Raw genomic sequence first — 9,123 nt, 5'->3', positions numbered from 1 at the left:
TCACGTAAGGTTGCTCCTGTCCTTGCTTTGCTCACTGGCTTGGTAGTTGTGACTTTTTGGCCAGGGTCTGGATGTCTGCCCCTGAGTTCCCTTGACAATTTCTTTGCCTGTCACGTTCTTGGGAATGATGGCCCCAGAATGCTTTAGTTTTCATTAACCTTGGTACCACTTCATTCTGACTTTAATGAGCTATAATACTGGTTTCAGGAGGTTATTCCAGAATGGGTAACATGATAGCATATCCAGATACATCTGTGGAGAAGGGTGAAAAGCTCGGTAGCTCAGTAGTTGCTGACAATGAGACTGTTCATCAGCCCGTGCAGTGCCACAGGGAAGCAGGAAATTCCTAAACTGTTACCTAGGACTTTTAGTTTCATTTTTGGGTCCCATTGGTATAGTGTCTTTCTTTCTTCTTTTTCCTTCCTTCTATCCTTCCTTCCCTACCTCCTCCCCTCCCTTTCTCTTCCTTCCTCTCGCTCTCCTTCCCTCCCTCGTTTCATCCCTTCCTTCCTCTTCTCCTTCTCTATTTTCTCTCCCTCTCTCCCTTCCTCTCTCTCTCTTCCCTTGCCCTCTCTGTTCTTTTTGTGATAGTGGGGATGGTAGCCGGGCCTTGTGCATGCTGGCAACTGCTCTGCCACTGAGTCACACCCACAGCCTTTCATGGATTCCTCTATTTTCTTGCTCTTCATGTCCAATCCTGTAATTTCACTTTCCCATGGATCTTTTTTTTTGATGTGTGGGGGTATTTGTTTACCGTGTGTGTTCTAAGGTTGCATGCTTGAGGTCAGAATAGATTTTGATAGAGAAACTGCCTCTAAATCAGTCACCAACATGAGCTCATTGTGCTGAAATTTCTACCAAAAGATGCCAGATGGGATTTAGCTATGATTCACTAATAAATTTTTTTCTAAAAGAAAAAAAGAATTTAGCTATGATTTTATGACATTCGATTGGCACTATGAATTTGCAGACTAAATACAGTGCTAACTCTTGTTAGATCTGTGTTTTGAGAAATGTTAAGATCTTGTTCTTCACAGGTTAGAAGTTGCCACCACACACTTTTGTTAACTTTAGGTATTATTTAATCAAGTCCCTTACAAAGCTTGCTCTGACCAGTGACATTAATACAATGACTCCCAGCAACACTGCAATCATGTTAGGCCCTGAGTTGTTATGGGCCAAGAATGAAGGCACATTTGCTGAGAGAGCAGCAGCTGCACCTATACACATATTGCAGGGACTGAACCATCCTTCAGCCTCCAACTGGCTCTTCCCCGAAGAGGTGGAGTTTAATGCATCAGAAGCATTTGTGCCTTTTGTTATCCTGACTGCTAATTACTCATCTTACTCTGGAAATGACTTTGATTTGGGCCCAGGAGAGGAAGTAGCCTGCCAGCACGGTAGTGATGAAAGGAGTCCTTGTGAAGAAGGAGAGCTTTGGTGTGAAGTTAATGGACTTTCAGGTTCACTGATGGGGTAGCACTCTAAATAGAAAGCACATATGCCCTGATTACCAGCCGTCACTCCCACTGACAGATGCCTTCACTCTCTCAGGCCCCAAGTCCCACACCCAGTATTCTTGAGCTGAAAAAAAAAAACATAGGGGGTGTGACTTTCACCTCCTCTGCAGACATACTGGAGCAAGTGCCAAGCCCAGGTGACAGCCATCCTCCAAAACCCAAGGATTCCATATCTGCAACTGTCCTTATCAGAGAGAAGCACCAGTCAGATAACCACTGGCCAAATCAGGTACTGGCTCCTATCAGCGCTCAGTTGGCCTGGTTCACTGTGCCACTGATTCTAGCCCTCACACTTTTTGCTGGGCTGTCAAAAAAAATCTGCTCCAGCACCCCCCAAAGCAGGAAACTCACTGCCTAGCCATCCAGGGGGCCAGAGTTCTCCAGGAACATCTCAACTTCTACCAAATGTGTCACAAAGTAAACCACTCGAAGTCTTCCCCAACCCAGCACACGGGCTAGATGCCAAGCCAGCTACCAGACATAAGCTAGCCCTCTGCACTGCTGAGGTACTACAGCAGTTTGTCCCCAATTCAAGCATTGAGTTATCCACTGTCACAGTCCCCAACCCAGGCCACACCTCAGTGCACACTATGCTGAGTAGGCATGGCAGCCCCTTCTGTTGGGCTCTACTGGGTTAGCAAGGATTTGCACAGCTATCTCATACTCCTTCCTAGACTCCAATTCACCTCCAGTATCCCACTCTGGGTAAACAGAACCACAGCTTGCCAGGACCTCAGTCCCAGGCAGTGAGTAATCCTGAGACTTCACAGTCACATACTGGAAACTTGCTGAGACCCAGGCCAACACCACAACTGTGGAACTCACCCAGTGTGCCTCTACTACCTTGTCATCCTGGTGCTCACCTGGCTAGGGATGGCGGCCTCACCAGTGTAGCTCTGATAGCTTTCAAAATAGCAACATATGTATGACCTGCCACATTCAGGAAGAACTGAAACTGGAATGTTTAATGACCCCAATTCTAGAGTTTGAAAACCACTTTGCAGCATCTTTCCTGAAATGCATTCAGACTCAGCAAGCAGAGACATGCTTAGCAGCTCTGCTGACTATAGACAATGACATGGAAAGTATTACCTTGTGAAGATGGCTACTTCACTGCCACTCTGATGAGCAGAATTGCAGACCAAACAGCAAATGGCTTTCAGTGGGAGAAGAAGCTAGCTCAGCCCCCACATGCATGCAGGCTGCCACTGGACTGTCCTGTAGGTAGCTAGTGTGAGCCAGAAGAACTAGCCAGCCATGCCTTGGAGAAGCTGAGAGCATCTGAAGAAGCCTGTCCTGCACCTCACTGCCTCCTGGGGAACCTGGGTTGGGAGAAACCCAGGTGCCTGACCTATCCCTCTACACCATGGATAGGTAACCAGTGTAGGAAGCACCTGAAACCCTACAGCCCACTTGTCTGGAGGAACCCATAAAAATGTCAAGACAAAGGAACAAAAGGCAATTTCTGGCTTCCAGCCCAAACAGAACAAGTATAGGAGACATGGACATGGAAGAAAGTAAAAGTCACATACCTGAAATTTCTGGAATGATGGCAACTGAAGTAAAGAAATTACGTTATAAATCTGTGAAAGAAATCATATCAGAAATAATCTCTTAGGTAAGAGAAGAAATGACAAATATAATAAAAGAGTTGCTGAGCATATCTAAAGAAGACATAGATAAAAAGAAGACCATGGAGAATAAGAAAACCTTGAATGAACAATAGAGAGAAGAACTGGAATATATGAAACAGACTCAATGAGATACCTAGGAAATTAAAAATTCCATTGAAAGCTGGCAAAACCATTTGAGAGAAGCTGGAGGTAGACTTTCAGACTTTTAAGACAGGATTGCAGCTAGCAATTTCAAAAGGAAAGATCTCTTAAAAATAACAAGCAGGAAATAACAATTCAACAGATCCAGGATGATGTAAAGAAAAGCAATTTAAGGATATTTGGTGTCAGCAAAAAAGCAGGAGTCAATATAAATGACATAAAGAGACTATTTACAGAAGTAATAGCTAAGAACATTCAGGTGAGTGAGACATATAGAACTCCAACTAGCCATAATCCAAATAAATCCACACAACCATATAACAATCAAGATCCCAGAAATTCAGCACAAGAACAGAACATTAAAGGCTGTTAGAGATGAGAAACAGATCACCTAAAAAGGGAAATCCATCAGAATCATGACAGATTGCTTAACATAAACCACCAAGTCCAAAATAGCTTGGAATGAAGTGTTTCAGTCTTGAAAGAAAACAACTTCCAACCCAGATTGATGTACCCTGACAACTGTCTTCCAAAATTGTTGGTGAAATGAGACACTTCCATGACAAATAACAGTTGAAGGAATTCATGACCACCAAACCAATCCTACAAAGAGTACTGAAGGACATTCTACATAGAGAAAAAAATAACCATGGTTCCAGGAACAGCAGCACAGGGCATTACTGAGTAGTGCAGGCAGTTTAACAGAAGGGAAAAATAGGGAGCCAACAGTAGGAAAAAAGCATGGCAGAGACAAACCAATGCATGTTGGCCATAACCATTAATGTAGATGGCCTAGATTCACCAATAAAAAGAAACTCAGGCAGAGTGGATCAAGAAATAAGATCCATCATTATGTGATATACAAGAAACATATTAACTTGAAAGGAAATTAATACACTGTAAGTCAAAGGAGAGAAACATGCTCCATGTTATTAGGTATCAGAAAAAAGCAGGGGTAACTTTCCCACCAACTGCAGGATGGGTAAAAAAGATAATGGCATTTTTATACAATGGAATGCTACTCACCTATAAAGAAGGATAATCACAAGGCTCCTGTTGGTAAACAGATGCAGCTTGTGATGATGATCTTGGGTGAAATGTTTTGGACTCACATAAATGAACATCATATTGTCTCCCTGCAGGAGTTAGTGAGATTCAAAAGGTAAAACAGGTATTATGGAAGTGAAGGGGGAGGGAACATCTAAAAAGGGAAGGTGGTAGCCATTATTAATTCCCTATTATTTTGTTTTAAAATCTTGTATGATTTTCATTGTTTTTTAAAATTTTATTTTAGAGAGATTAAGACAAAAGAGGACAGAACAAAGCAGATCAGAACAGAACAATGTAACCAGCACAGTACTTCACCATAACACAACTGGATATTAACAGTAGCTACCATAAGGTCTCTTTCTTTGAAATAGTTGAGCATACCTTCAAATATAATAGTATTAAACATAACAAAATAGTATAAAGCCATTCAAGAGAATGAAAGTATTACAGGGCATTCAGAACCAAATAACAGAAAATGAACAATGGCTACTATATTATCTCATTTTCCATAAAATTTTGTTTGTACTATCACACATATTAAAATCCAATAAGATACAACATGATAGAACCAATGGAAATAGAAGAACAAAAGCATGGTAGGACTTCAAAGCAAGATGATAGTAAATCAGCAATGGCTGCCATAATGACTTGTATCTTTCAAAGTAGCTATTCATAACAATCATACATAATAAAATCAAACAAAACAATAAAACCATTCCAAATAGTGAATGAAAACATTACAAGGCTTCAAAGCAATGTAATGGGGAATCATGATTACCATAAAATCTTATGTACTCTTACCATTTCTTACACTAGGGAGATTATATGGTATTTATACATGTGAGTTTGATTTATTTCACGTATGAGTATGGTCTCAAGTTGCATCCAGTTATTTATAAATGTCTCAGTGTGATCATTCTTTATAGCTGAGTAGTACTCTATTGTATAAAAAAATACCACAACTTTTTTTATCCATTCCTCAGTTGATGGACACTTAGATTGTTTCCAAGATCTGGATATTACAAATTGTTGTGCTATAAACATGGATGCACATATATCACTGTGGCATGATGTTTTCAGTTCTTCTGGGAATCTGCCTAGAATTAGAATAGCTGGGTCAAATGGGACTTCCAGTCCCAGCTTTTTGAGGAATTTCCAGGCTGACTTCCAGAGTGGCTGCACCAGTCTACAATCCCACCAACAGTGCAGGAGTGTTCCTTTTTCCCCACAGCCTCTCCAGCATCTGTTGTTGGTAGTTTTCTTGATCCTGGCCATTCTTTCAGGAGTGATATGGAATCTCAGTGTGGTTTTAATTTGGATTTCTCTAATGACCAATGATGATGAACATTTTTTTCGTGTATTTATTTGCCATTTGTAGTTCTTCATCTGAGAGGTGTGTATTCATCTCAGATGCCCATTTTTGGATTGGGTCTTTGAATTTCAGGGGTCTGATTTTTAAAAATTCTTTATATGTTTTAGACAGAAGTCCTTTGTCTGAGGGACAGTTTACTAACATTTTATTTCCAAGTTTGTGGGTTTTCTTTTCACTATGCTGGACATTCTTTTGACATGCAGAAACTTTTTAATAAGATGTGATTCCAGTTATTGATTCTGGGAAGTATTTCCTGTGCAGTTTGATTCCTGTTCATGAATTCTCTACCTACTGCTATGTCTTCAAGATTTTTACCTAATTTGTCTTCCAACAGATTTAGTGTTTTTGTTTTAGTATTCAGATCTTTGATCCATTTAGATTTTAGTTTAGTACATGGTGATAGGCATGGGTCTAGTTTGAGTTTTCAGCATATAGAGAGCCACTTTTTCCACCACTATTTATTAAAGAGACTGTCGTTCTTCCAGTGAACATATTTGGCCCCTTTATCAAAGATAAGGTGGTTGAGTGTGTTTGTAGTTGTGGTTGTATCTTCTAATCTATTCCATTGATCTTCAGATCTGTTTTTATTGCAGTGCCATGTTGATTTTATTATAGTAGCTTTGTAGTATAACTTCAAGTCAGGGATTGTGATGCCTCCTGCCTTGCCTTTGCTGTTTAGAATTGCCTTTGCTATTCTAGACCTCTTCTGGTTCCAGATGAATTTTAGGAGTGATTTCTTTAGATCTATAAGGTATGTTGATGGCATTTTCATTGGGATTGCATTAAATCTGTATAAGAAGAATGGCCATTTTCACAATATTTATTCTTCCTATCCATGAGCAAACGATGTCTTTCCATTTTCTGAGATCCTCTTCAATTTATTTTTTTGGTGTATTATAATTTTCCCTGTATAGGTCTTTCACTTCTTTCATCAGATTAACTCCTAAGTATTTCATTTTTTTTGGATGCTAGTGTGAAGGATGTTGCTTCTCTTATTTTTGAAAGAATGGAAAGGTAAAGATGGGCTGGCATCAATGTGCCCTGAACTCAGTGGTTTTGTTGTTAGTAATGGGAATGCTATTCATTTTTGAGTATTGACTTTGTATCCAGCTACATTGCTGAATTTATTTATTATATCTAGGAGTCTTTCAATGGAGTTTTGGGGGTCTTCTATGTAGAGTATCATGTCATCTGCAAATAATGATAATTTAACTTCCTCTTTTCCTATCTTTACTCCTTTTATTTCTCTCTCTTGTTGAATTGCTCTGGCTAGTATTTCCAGTACTATATTAAATAGGAGCAGTGATAAGGGACATCTTTGTCTTGTGCTTGATTTTAAGGTAAAGGCCTTCAGTTTTTGGCCATTTAGTATGATATGGATGTTGGCTTGTCATGATGGGCATTGTCATATTGAGGTCAAGACCATCTATTCCAATTTTCTCTAAGGTTCTTATCATGAGTGAGTGTTGGAGCTTATTAAAAGTTTTTTCTGCATCTATAGAAATGATCATGTGATTCTTACTTTTGGCTCTATTGATATGGTGGATTACATTTATTGATTTATGTATGTTGAACCCTTCATGCCTGGGATGAATCCCTCTTGGTCATGGTGTACAATCTTGATGATTTGCTGTATCCTGTTTGCCAATATTTTATTGAGGATTTTTGTATCTATGTTCATTAGGGAGGTTGGCCTGTAATTCTCTTTTTCATTTGGGTCTTTCTCCGGTTTTGGTACTAGAGTAATATTTGCTTCCAGGAATGACTTAGGAAGAATTGCTTCCCTTTCGGTTTCACTGAAGAATTTGAAGAGTGTTACTTAATTCTTTGTATTTCTTGTGGAATTCCTCAGTGAATCCGTCTGGGCCTGAGCTCTTCTTTGTAGGTAAGGACTTAATTACATTTTCAATTTCATTAATAAAAATTGGGTCATTCAGTAGTTTTACATCTTCTTGACTCAGCTTTGGTACTTCATATGTTTCTAGGAATCTGTCCATTTCTTCTGAGTTATCAAACCTGTGAGAGAAGAGGTTTTTGAAATGGGTGTTGATGACCTTTTGTATTTTATTTCCACGGAGTCTGTAATGAATTCACCTTTTTCATTCCTTATTATATGAATTTGAGCTTTTTCAAATAAGGTTGGCTGGGGCTTATCAATTTTATGTATTCTTTCAAAGAACCAACTCTTTGATTTGTTGATTCTTTGGATTGTTTTCCTAGTCTCTATTGCATTAGTTTCTGCTCTGATTTTTATAATTTCCTCCCTTCTTTTGGTTTTGGGCTTGACTTGCTCTTCTTTTTCTAGATGTTTGAGGTGTAGCATCAGTTTGTTTATTTATGTTTATTCTGTTTTCCTGATGTGGGAAGTCAGTGCAATAAATTTTCCTCCTAGGACAGCTTCATTGCATCCCACAGATTCTGGTAAGCTGTATTTGTATTTTTGTTTGCTTGTAGGTATTGTTTAATTTCTTCTTTAATTTCCTCTGGGACCCACTGATTGCTCAAGAATGTATTATTCAATTTCCATGTTGTGTGGGGTTTTTGAAGTTTCTTTCATCATTAGGTTGTAGTTTCATGGTGCTCTGATCTGATAACATGCATGGAATAATTTCAGTTCATTTGCATTTACTTAGATATGTTCTGTGGGCTAGTATATGGTCTCTTTTAGAGAATGTCCCATATACTGCTGAGAAGAATGTATATTTTGATGTTGTTGGATGGAACACTCTGTATATGTCCTTTAAGTCCATTTGTTCCCAGGTGTGATTCAGTTCTGTTATTTCTTTGCTGATTTTCTGTCTGGTTGATCTGTCCTTTCGTGTCAATGGTGTGTTAAAGTCTCTTGTTATAATTGTGTTATTGCTGATTTGATTTTTCATTTCTGTTAATACTTTGTATAGCTGTTTGCTTTGGAATGTGATGCATATATATTTAAGATTGTTATCTCTTCTTCTTGAAGTTTTCCCCTAACTAATATGTAGTGACCTTTATTTCTTAGGATCATTGTTGTTTGAAGTTCACATTGTCTGCAAACAGAATAGCTACCCCTACTTTTTTGGGGTCCCTGTTGCATGAAGTATTGTTTTCTATCTTTTGACTTCCATTCTATGAGTTTCCTTTTGGGTTAGGTGGGTTTCTTGTAAACAGCATATGGTTAGATTTTGTTTCTTGATCCATTCTGCCAGTCTGTTTGTTTTAATTGATGAATTGAGACCATTTACATTAATGGTTATAACTGTTATATATTGGTTTATTGTTGACATATTATCTTTCTACTGTTTCATCTTTACCTTTCCATTCTGTTTAACTGTCTGCCTTGCTAAGTGGTTTTTTCCTATGTGTATCTAGAATGTCTTTGCAGGATTGGTTTGGTGATCATGAAGTTCTTTAGCTGTTCTTTGTTATG

At 38.7% G+C, this 9,123-nt stretch overlaps 1 pseudogene; it reads left to right on the top strand.

Moving 5' to 3' along the window:
- The first annotated feature begins 230 nt into the window (after positions 1-230).
- Positions 231-2,619, top strand: LOC101789354 (rho GTPase-activating protein 17-like; annotated as a pseudogene).
- The last annotated feature ends 6,504 nt before the right edge of the window (positions 2,620-9,123 follow it).

The sequence above is a fragment of the Cavia porcellus genome, unplaced genomic scaffold (assembly GCF_034190915.1).
Source record: "Cavia porcellus strain 051 isolate PalLab524CR breed Dunkin Hartley unplaced genomic scaffold, mCavPor4.1 scaffold_21, whole genome shotgun sequence".
Classification (NCBI taxonomy): Eukaryota; Metazoa; Chordata; class Mammalia; order Rodentia; family Caviidae; genus Cavia; species Cavia porcellus.
This window is presented reverse-complemented; position numbering and strand designations above follow the sequence as displayed.